At 41.0% G+C, this 11425-nt stretch overlaps 1 protein-coding gene, 1 long non-coding RNA gene and 1 pseudogene across 6 annotated transcripts in view; 1 reads left to right on the top strand and 2 right to left on the bottom strand.

Annotated features, from left to right (window-relative positions):
- Positions 1-11425, top strand: part of Cep128 (centrosomal protein 128) — a 389783-nt gene that overhangs the window by 27778 nt on the left and 350580 nt on the right. The window lies entirely within an intron of this gene.
- LOC116080448 overlaps positions 1-11425 on the bottom strand; it is a 57397-nt gene that overhangs the window by 28245 nt on the left and 17727 nt on the right. The window lies entirely within an intron of this gene.
- Positions 10683-11343, bottom strand: LOC116080447 (annotated as a pseudogene).

Genomic DNA, 11425 nt, shown 5'->3' with positions numbered 1-11425 from the left:
CCCTCCTCCCTTCTCCCTCGTCCTCCCTCCTCTCATCTCCCTCCTCCTCCCTTCTCCCTTCCCTTCCCTTTCCTTTCGTTTTCCTTCCTTCCTTTCTTTCTTCCTTTCTTTGAATTTTTGTCAATTTTCTTTCTGGCCCTGTTTTTTTCTAATTCCATTTATTGGCGTCTTTTCTGCATCTTCTTATTTATAATCTTCAAGTCCTCAAAGCACATGGAAAAATCGTCCATCTTTAAAACAATGAAATTACTATGCTTTGTTTGTGGATATGTGTAAGTGTGAATGGGTGAGGGTGCGTGTTTGTGTGTGCAGGCGAGCGCACACCTAAGCCAGAGGTCATCCTTGAGTGCTGTGCCTCAGGAGATGTCTATCATTTTCAGACAAGGTCTCTCACTGGGTCCTAGGACACTGCTTACACTAGGCTGCCTGGCTGGTGAGCCTCGGGATTTACCCATCTCCATCTCTCCAGGTTGAAATTACAGGTAGGAGCCACCACACCTTGCTTTTCCTATGGGTGCTGGTGATTGGACCCATGTTCTGATGCTTGGATGGCAAGCATCTCAGAGTCTGAGCTACTGCCCTATCCTCACTGCCCCTGTCTTTTTTTAAATTACATTTTATTGGGCTGGAGAGATGGCTCAGTGGTTAAGAGTACCACTGTTCTACAGAGGACCTGAGTTCAGTACTCAGCACCTACGTGGTAGCTCATAACCATCTGTAGTTATTACTGTTGCAAGGTATCTGATGCCCCTTTCTGGCCGTTGTGGGCAGCAGGCAGGCACATGGCATACCTGTAGGCAGAACAGTCGTATCCATAAAATAAAAGTAAATAAATCTTTAAAAGAACTGCATTTTATTTGTTCATTGTGTGTGTATGTGTGTGTATGAATACATGTGCATGTGTGTGTGTACTCACATGTACACGTGCTTTAATTTATGTGTCGAAATCAAGACAATTTGGAGGAACAGATGTTTCCTTTTACTGTTGAGGTTCTAGGGATTGACTTGGGTTATCAGAATTGGCAGTAAGTGCTTTTACTGTCTGAGCTACCTTACCAGCCCCCAGAACATGCTTTTTAATTTATATATGCTTTATAATGGAATAATATATTTTAGCCAGTGATAACTCAACTGTTAAAAAAAAATCACCATGATGAATATCCATTGCCTACTTGAATTAGCATTTTTTTCTAAAATATAAAGAGAAAACCGACTCAATTCTTGCCTTAGGAAAGATGGTAGCAGCCTGTGTTGGATGCAGGAATCAAAGGCAGCTTACTACAGAGATACTTGCATGGCCTTGCTTATTTGATTGACTGATGATGGCCAAAGCCTGGAGCCAGCCCAGCACCAACCAACAGATGGTCAGGAAGATGTGATAGACAGCATAAATGTATTTTATTATTAACTTAGATTTTATAAATGTCTATTGTTATTCCTCAGTAAATGGATATGTAGGTTGTCTGTTTAAATATTTGTTGGTGGCTTTACTCTGTGACTATAATTTATCAATGTGTTAGGGGAAAGTATGAATATCTGCTGTGGTGTTTTTCTCCTAAGTTGATTTTCACCCAACAAGGCAACGACAATGGGTATTCATTGTGGTCTTTAAAGCCTGCTGGTTGTGATCTTGTTAGGTCCTTTTAGACTCTATGTCTGTCTCGTAATGCTCCATATTTTACTATTGTTCCCTCGAATCTTTATAACCTGCAACCTAAGCTTACTATTTATTTCACTTTAACTTTTTATGAGCATACATTAATTTATGAAGTGTTGGGTCCCTTCATGGAGTTTTCACACATGGATGTACTTTGGTCATACTCAGCCCATCCCCTACTGCTGCCTTCCTCCTCTCTGCCAGTAACTCCGCTCTTCTTTTCTCAAGGAACTCCCTCTCATGTCACTTAGTCCTTCTGAGTCTGGCTTAATTTGCTTGTCATAATGATCTCCATTTCCCTGCAAATGCTATGGCTTCATTATTTTCATGGCTGGATTATATTCTATTTTATGCATATATGTGTCTGTATACATACAACATTTATGCTGTCTATCACATCTTCCTGACCATCTGTTGGTGGGTGCTGGGCTGGCTCCAGGCTTTTGGCTATCATCAGTCAATCAAATAAGCAAGGCTGTGCAGGTATCTCTGTAGTAAGCTGCCTTTGCATCCAACCCTGTGTTTCAATTCTTTTCTTATTACCTCTGAAGGTCTTAGATGGCTCATGTAGAGAATCCTGAAGTCTTTGTTTTTAATGCAGGAGCAGTGCCTGACTTTCTATAGTCTTTTTAGGGATTTCCATATTACTTTAGGTTTTAAATGTTATCTTCTTACAATGCTGTAAGAAATAGTGTTTATATTTTCTTTTTCAAGGTAACAAAACTGGGTGACAGACTGGTCGTTCACTTGCCTGTGGTCTCTTAAGTGACGTCTTCAACAACAGGTTCACTTTAGAGCCTAGCATTAGGATTCAGTTACTCCACTGAGCTGACATGGTTACTCACTGTTTGCCAGTGGTGTAACTTCAAAGATTTATTTTTATTTCTGTGCATGCGTGTGTGTCCATGCCTGAAGGGTCGAGAGGAGTGTGTTGGAGCCCCTGGAGCTGGAGTTCTAGGTGGTTGTGAGGTGCCCAAGGTGGGTCCTGGGAAATGAACTTGTGTTCTTTGTAAAAGCTGCATGTGCTCTTAGGTTAAGCTATTTCTCCATGCTGTAACTTCATATTTCTGAAAATGAGGACCTTACATTGAAAGTTTGGAAGATTAAATGATCACGCACTGAGGATTGAGATTTTGGAGACTACTTGTACTTACTGAAAATAAACCCAGTGTTATCATAAAGCCATTATATCTTAGTTGGCACAGGCCTAGAATGAGATTGAGTTGGAACCCATACAGAGTGGAATCTGGAAGAGTCTGGAGGTGAGCTGGACTGAGGCGCCCAGGAAGCAGCTCCTCTCGTCCTGCTATGCGGTGGAGTAGGGTCCAGGCTGCCTGTTGTGGCGCAGGCTTCCCCCTTCAGCAGCAGCAGAGATTTCCACACACCACTCTTGTGGATGTTCTGGTCAGTGACCATGCTTAGTTGTGCAGTGTGCCTTGGCCTTCTTGTGCTTCCAAAGCCCTTGTTCCTGAGTTATTTTTCACATGCTGAACTTCCTGGAAGCTCTGTGAACATTTTATTCACATAGGATGACTGAAAAGGTTTTGTTTAAATATTAATGAGCAGATTTGGAACATATTTTCCTTCACAGTGTTGGAATATTTCAGGAACTGCACAGCAGCTTAGCTTTGGGTTGCTTCTTCTAGAACCCTGTGTTAGTGAGAGAACAGGGTGCATTCTTGGACTGATGTGAAAGTGGAACATGTTAAGGCTGAGCATTCAGCATGAAGTCAGTACTGCCTGCAGTAGGTATTTGGGTGAGCCAGTGGTGATGAGGCTACAGTAGTTAACAGAGTATTAAAGTACAGTTCTTGCTTCATACTAGGAGGCTAATTAAGTTCATTTTAAGGATAAAGACAGGATAAAGACATAAAATCAAATTATTGCATAGAAACTTACATTCATAGCTAACTTTCTCTAATATATACTTTGATTAAAAATTTCCTTTGGGAAAAGGCCATCCAGTGACTGGCCCAACTTGGGATCCATCCCATGCACAGTTACCAAACCCTGACACTGTTACTGATGCCATGTTGTGCTGGCAGACAGGAGCCTAGCATGGCTGTCCTCTGATGCAGATACCTACAGCCAACCATTGGACTAAGAGCCTGCCCCAGAGCTCTTTGAATTTGTGAACACACACACACACACACACACACACACACCAGCTAATTGTGTTATGCCGTTATGCCTTAACCAACTCAGTGGCTGGGTACTTCTAAACCTCCCCACAGCTGGCACATTTTCTTCTCTGGCATTTCTGACTTAACACCTCTTAAATCTATATTTTATCTTGTTGCCCTGGCTCCTTCTGAGCAGCCCCCTTATCTTTGCTGCCCAAGATGCTTCTGGGCAGCCCTCTGGGGCAGCCTTCCTTCCTGTGCCTGCATTTCGACTGTTACTCCCTCCTGTTCCTTCCGGCATGGTCTGACCTACTCCCTTCTTCTGGCAGAGATCCTTCGTTTCTCCAACCTGTGTTTCTTCTCTGGGAAGCTAGAAGTCCTGCCTCTCTCTCTCTGCCCAGCCATTGGCTGTTGGCTCTTTATTGATCAATCAAAAACCAACTGGGGACAGGGACCTTCAGCGTCTAGACATGCAGATTCCCAATTAGAGGATCGAATCAAGGCAAAGCATTAGAACCAATTCCCAACAGGGTTTCACTTGTCAGAAGTACCTGATGACACCAATGAAAGTGGTTTAAGCCAGACATTAGCCATTATCATAGCCCAGAGTTGACAGTCCCTGCTCCTTGCATGCCTGTTTTGCACTAATTCATTAAGTGCTTAAAGGTAAGGGTATCCTGTCTTTCAATAACTTTAAGTAATGGTGGTCTGTGGGTAAGAAATTTAGTTACATTCTGTTAAGTCCATTTTAATGAATGTACTTCAGAGTTTTGAATTAGGTTATTATCCTGTTGAAAAGTATATCTCCAAGTTTCTTATATGAAGCTGTGAGATGTGAAAATATTTCTTTCCTAGAAAATGGTGAGATGACTCAGGGTAAAGGAGCTCTCTATTCAAGGATGTCAACCCAGGTTCAGTCCCTGGAACCCATGGCAAAGAGAGCAACCTGACTCCAGAAAGCCGCCCTTTGATCTCTGCATGTGTGCCCAGCATGTCCTTACAATCACATGTTGTAAAACATAAAACAATGCAAAGTAATTTCCTTGAGGCTTATGAAAGAAATGTAGTCTTTGGAGTCAGAATTTAAATTGAATTCTGATTTTTTTTCCTTAGAAATTACCTCAGTTACTTTGAACAAGTTATTAAATCTTTTGGAGACTGAGTTTCATTATTTAAAAAATTAACATAATCATGCATACTTCATTATGCTAATATTTAAATGCTCATAATGTATTTGCTAAACATTTCTTTGTAATTTCTTTGTCTGAAATCACCATTATTAGGCATTTACTAAGCCCATTTAAAATTTACTTTATTCATCTGTGTGTGAATGTGCACACGTTCACAGTCCATGGCTGGTCAGAAGACAAATCTCAGGTGTTGATTCTCTCTTGCCACCTTGCACCTAGTGGTCTTGACTGCTGTCACTGCAAAGGACAATCTAGGAGAAACTGTAGACTGAAACTGAAAACAGACCAGCCTTTGAGGGGACCAAATAAATCCTATTCCTACTTGGATTGAGGCGGTTTGGGATTTCTATTGATTCTAAGCTGACTTCCTGGTGGAGGGAAAAATCACATCACACACCTTGAAAATCAGATGACTTAAATAACCAAACAGCTACCAGTGGGAGGATTGAATAGAAGCTGGTAGGCAGTTAAGAAGAGAATGAATTAAAAAACAGCCAACAGAAGCTCTCCAAAAAGAATGTAGGGATAGAAGGATGAGCCCCACAGAAAAGAGAATAGTAAAAATCAGAAGGATATGCGAGGACAGCATTACAGTAATTGTGCACACCGGGTATGGGGGCTTATGTTCTCAGTTGTAGCTCCCATGAGGCTAGGCAGGCAGATTATCAAGCCAGCCTGGGCTACAGTGGGAGGTGCTGTTTCAACCAAACCAAACCCTTAAGAAGGAGAGGATGAGGGACATGGGGCAAAAGGAGAGAACAGGGCAAAAACAGTGAGTGACTGAGAATTTACAACACAGGAGAGATCAGGTTATTCATTCTGTGATCCCTATGGCTAAAAAAGCAGGACAAAACAAATAGAACTCAAATAGCCACCCCGTAAAGCAGCAGAGAAGTTAAAGAGGAAACTTCCTAATGTTTCATCCAAGGATGGATACGGATGTGGTCATGTGGGAGTGGGGGTGGATTCAGGAAGAGAGTAGGCTTAGCTGAAGGGAACAGAGATGACTGAAGATGAGACTGAAGAGCAGCTTGTTTTTCAGAAACAATAGGGAGAGACACAGCTGACTTTGCTTTAAGAGTGTGATCTGATTAGAGTTAGTCGGCTGTAAGGAGCTGAATGAAAAATGACTTTTCATACGTGACTCTTCTGTTTTGTCTATGCGTTTCCAGTGGCTGACCCAGCTAGTTTCCCTACACTTCCTCAGACTAAATATTTACTTGTGCTCATAGTAGTAGGTATTCTACCTTTCCATTCCAGTAGAGTTGAGTTCTGCAGAAGTTCTTGATTAACTGTTTCGTTTTGACCTTGTTTTTGAAGAGTTGGACATGATTTGAGATGGATTCATGCATTATTATCATTGTTCTTATTTTTATTGATGTTTGCATTAGGTTCCTAGCTGGAGCTGAAGTTTCCCACAAGTTAGGGCAGACAACTTTTCCTCCGTTCTTTTGGGTGTTAGTTGAATCTTCTTAAGTTTACCATTGTGTGTTTGTCTGGATATTATTCCCAGTATTTAGCATATTTTGTTTAATATAGGTAGCTCTAAGTATTCTAAGTGTCAAATACCAGCTTTGACACCCAGGGTAAACTGAGGTGGGGTATAGAGTTGGCAGTGGGTCAAAATCTGGTACCAGCTTTGACACTCAGGGTAAACTGAGGTGGGGTATAGAGTTAGCAGTGGGTCAAAATCTGGTAGCTTCTGGCAGTTGAAGACCTCTGTTGATCATGGCAGGCAATTAAAAGAGAAAAAAGAGGGGAGGAGGCATCCATAGCTTTTGGCTCTGGTGGCTTGAGACCAGCACCATTTGTAACTGTAATTCTTGTAATTCTGAACTCTCTTTTATTCTTCTGGCACCAGAGCTGGCTGATTGCTTCTAGCAATTGCATCCTGCTGATAGCCACTGACAATTAGAAAAACAACCAACCAACCAACCCCTCAGTTATCCGGGCAGGCAAGAAAGTAAAAGAAAAAAAGAAAAAAAATCACACACTCATAAATACACATTCAATGGATGAAGCAAAGAGGGCTCATTATGCCAATTTCACACTTGCACATATCGACATATATACCTACCTACATTTCTATACACACAGTCTGTGGACAGAGCAAAGCTTACATATATACACACAGTTGGTGGGTAGAGCAGAGCCCCAACAACCTTTCTGTGGTGAATGCAGAGAATTCAATTTTCAATTTTTCCATTAGTCCTTTTTATATTGCCTAAAACAAAGCTCTCCACATAAGAAAAAGAATTACTTTATTCAAAAACAGATAAAATGTTACACAAGAGGGAGTTAGGCACAGCAGAATTGTTGATTATAAGTTCAAAGCAGCAGTTTTTCTGTCTTTTATTCCATAAGCTCATTATAAGTTCAAAGCAATAGTTTTATATGTTCATGGCCTTACTTTATTACGGTGTACACCTGTGCCCTCATCCTTGGAATGAATATTTTTCTTTGATCATAATTTGGTCCCAAGCACTCTTCCAAGCTCACTCTTTTGCGTGCATGTGTCTATAAAGGTTCATAGAACTCTTTTGAACCTTCCTTATTCTGGGTGGGGGCTTAAAATTTTTTGAATCAATTCAGGAGTTCGATTAAAAATCATTATCAGGAATTATGAAATCATTAACTAATCTAAATAGCATTATTACATGAAAGTTCAATTGATACTTCATATCAATTCTGCAGGAAATCTGCCCAACAGAGTGGCTTAATACCCAGGAAACATCAGGCAGTGAGTGTCTCTCCAGGCCATGCCAGATACATGAGGAATACATCAATGGGAAACATGGAAAGGCATAGCAACAAGAAGCAGTCCTGGCATGAAGTCCCCGGAGTCCATGCCTCTTTAGGGCATACCCATTGCAGTCATACAAAACATGGTGGGCTGGATCCAGGAAGCTCACTTGCTCGCCACAGCCTTTCCTGCATGGCCTTCACCTTCTGTGTGTGTATATGTATCCACTCATGAGTACGTGGTTGTTAACAGCACCAGTCCCTAGTAAATACTGACATTTGTTCTTACAGTTCTCTGGTGTGCATCATCTTTCAGTGAATGGATGTGGTGTTCTGATGCTGTTTGGTCATGCATGTTGTAATAGCCTCAGTCTCTTCAGTAGCTATTCAGTGTCCAGCCTTACAGGTCTGGGGTTTCTGACAGAAAGTTTAGAAGGATGCTTTTTCTTTTTAAAATTTTTTAAAATAGATATTGTCTTTATTTACATTTCAAGTGTTATCCCCTTTCCTGGTTTCCCCTTTGAAAACCTCCTATTCCCTCCCTCCCCCTGCCCCCCATCACCAACCCACCCACTCCCACATCTGGGCCCTGGCATTCCCCTACACTGGGCATAAAGCCTTCAAGGACCAAGAGCCTCTCCTCCCACTGATGACTGACAAGGCCATCTTCTGCTATATATGCTGCTGGAGCCATGGGTCTCTCCATGTGTATTCTTTGGTTAGTGGTTTAGTCCCTGGGAGCTCTTGGGGGTACTGGTTGGCTCATATTGTTGTTCCTCCTATGGTGCTGCAAACCCCTTCAGTTCCTTGGGTCCTTTCTCTAGTTCCTCCATTGGGGAACCTGTGCTCAGTCCAATGTTTGGCTGAGAGCATCTACCTCTGTATTTGTCATGCACTGGTAGAGCCCCTCAGGAGACATCTATATCAGGCTCCTGTCAGTAAGCACTTTTTGGCATCCACAATAATGTCTGGGTTTGGCGACTGTTTATGGGATGGATCCCCAGGTGGGACAGTCGCTGTATGGCCTTTCCTTCAGTCTCTGCTCCACACTTTGTCTCTGTAACTCCTCCCATGGGTATTTTGTTCCTCCTTCTAAGAAGGACTGAAGTATCCACACGTTGGTCTTCCTTCTTCTTGAGCTTCATGTGGTCTGTGAATTGTATCTTGGGTATTCTGAGCTTCTGGGCTAATATCAACTTATCAGTGAGTGCATACCATGTGTGTTCTTTTGTGATCTCACTCAGGATGATATTCTCCAGATCTTTCCATTTGCCTAAGAATTTCATAAATTCATTGTTTTTAATAGCTGAGTAGTACTCCATTGTGTAAATGTACCACATTTTCTGTATTCATTCCCCTGTTGAGGGACATCTGGGTTGTTTCCAGCTTCTGGCTATTATAAATAAGGCTGCTATGAACATAGTGGAGCATGTGTCCTTATGTCATGTTGGAGCATCTTCTGGATATATGCCCAGGAATGGTATAGCTGGGTCCTCTGGTAGTACTATATCCATTTTTTTGAGGAAGTGCCAAACTGGTTTCCAGAGTGGTTGTACCAGCTTACAATCCCATCAGCAATGGAGGAATGTTCCTCTTTCTCCACATCCTCGCCAACATCTTCTGTCACCTGAGTTTTGTTTCTTCTTTGTATAGTTCTTTTAGTTTCTAATTGGTTGCTTTCAGCTCTGAGTTTGGTTATTTCCTGCTGTCTACTCCTCTTGTGTGATTTTTCTTCTTTTTGTTCTAGAGCTTTCAGATGTGCTGTCAAAAAAGATGTGGTGTATGCTCTCTCCAGTTTCTTTTTGGAGGCACTTTAGAGCTATGAGTTTTCCTTGTGTCCCATAAGTTTAGGTATGTTGTATCTTCATTTTCATAGAATTTTAAAAAGTCTTTAATTTTTTTCTTCTTGCCTTCCTTCCTTCCTTCTTCTCTTCTCTTCTCTTTCTTTCTTTCTCTTTTTTCTTTCTTTCTTTCTTCCTTTCTTTCTTTTTTGACCAAGTTATCATTAGGTAGAGCATTGTTCAGCTTCCGTGTGTGTGGGCTTTCTGTTGTTTTTCTATGTCTTTTTATTGGGGAGTTAAGTCCATTGATATTAAGAGGTATTAAGGAAAAGTGATTGTCACTCCCTGTTATTATTGATGTTATTTTTATGTTTGTGTGGTTATCTTCTATTAGGTTTGTTGAAAGAAGATTACTTTCTTGCTTTTGTAGGATGAAGTTTCTTCCCTCCTTGTATTGGCATTTTCCATCTATTATCCTTTGTAGGACTGGATCTGTGGAGAGATATTGTGTAAATTTTGTTTTGTCATGGAATATTGTCGTTTCTCCATCTATGGTAATTGAGAGTTTTGCTGGGTATAGTAATCTGGGTTGGCATTTGTGTTCTCTTAGGGCCTGTATGAGATCTGCCCAGGATCTTCTAGCTTCCATAGTCTCTGGGAGAAGTCTGGTGTAATTCTGATAAGTCTGCCTTTATATGTTACTTGACTTTTTTCCCTTACTGATTTTAATATTCTTTCTTTGTTTAGTGCATTTGGTGTTTTGATTATTATGTGATGGGAGGAATTTCTTTTCTGGTCCAGTCTATTCGTAGTTCTGTAGGCTTCTTGTATGTTCATGGGCATCTCTTTCTTTAGGTTAGGGAAGTTTTCTTCTATAATTTTATTGAAGATATTTACTGGCCCTTTAAGTTGGGAATCTTCACTCTCTTCTATTCCTATTATCCTTAGGTTTGGTCTTCTCATTGTGTCCTGGATTTCCTGGATGTTCTGGTTTAGGAGCTTTTTGCAGTTTGCATTTTCTTTGACTGTTGTGTCAATGTTTTCTATGGTGTCTTCTGCCCCTGAGATTCTCTCTTCTATCTCTTGTATTCTGTTGGTGATGCTTGCATCTATGATTCCTGGTCTCTTCCTTACATTTTTTTTCTTTTCCTTTCTTTCTTTTATTTTTTATTTTTTACTTTATCTGCATTTATTTTATGATGAATTTATTCCCGTGCCATGCATTTTTGTTTTTTGTTTCTTCAGTTTCTTCTGTTATATCTTTTTCTTCTGTGCAACCTCCTCTTCTGGCTTTGGAACAATCTGTTCCTTCTCAGTGAGGATCACCTCAATGTGGCAGGGGGAGCTCATGGATGGGTTAATCCAGCCAAGAGCTCTGTAGGTTCTTTAGGTGCCTTGTTTTCCTGGATGTGTTAAATGACTAGAGAATCTACATCTAAACCTTTAAGTTCAGCGTTAGTCTCTGCATTTTTAAGAATGTGCAGCAAAAATCCAGCACTTCTTTGTGGCCACCATCCCTGTTTCCAGCCCCACTGTTTGGCCTGGGTGCACCTACTGATGCCACCACTATACCACCAGAATAGCATTCTTTAAATTGACATCCTTCAGATACTTGGTAGCTTTGCAGTTATGCATACCCTTGATGGCCTGGGCAGTTTCCTGTGTGTTCTTAAAGTGAACACGAAGGTTTGAATATCTTCATTTGCATGATTTTATGGGGTTTTTTGGGTCAAGAGAATAGTGAACCATCTTCACAGGTCACCTCTGGCCGCTTACATAAAGAGCTTTCCTAGATTTTCTGTCTCCAGTGTTGTCTCCCTTTGTGATTTCTTTGTTGTTTCTATTTCCATTTTTAGATCCTGGATGGTTTTGTTTAGTTCCTTTACCTGTTTGGCTTTGTTTTCCTCTAATTCTTTAAGGGATTTTTTTTTT

The sequence above is a fragment of the Mastomys coucha genome, unplaced genomic scaffold (assembly GCF_008632895.1).
Source record: "Mastomys coucha isolate ucsf_1 unplaced genomic scaffold, UCSF_Mcou_1 pScaffold6, whole genome shotgun sequence".
Classification (NCBI taxonomy): domain Eukaryota; kingdom Metazoa; phylum Chordata; class Mammalia; order Rodentia; family Muridae; genus Mastomys; species Mastomys coucha.
This window is presented reverse-complemented; position numbering and strand designations above follow the sequence as displayed.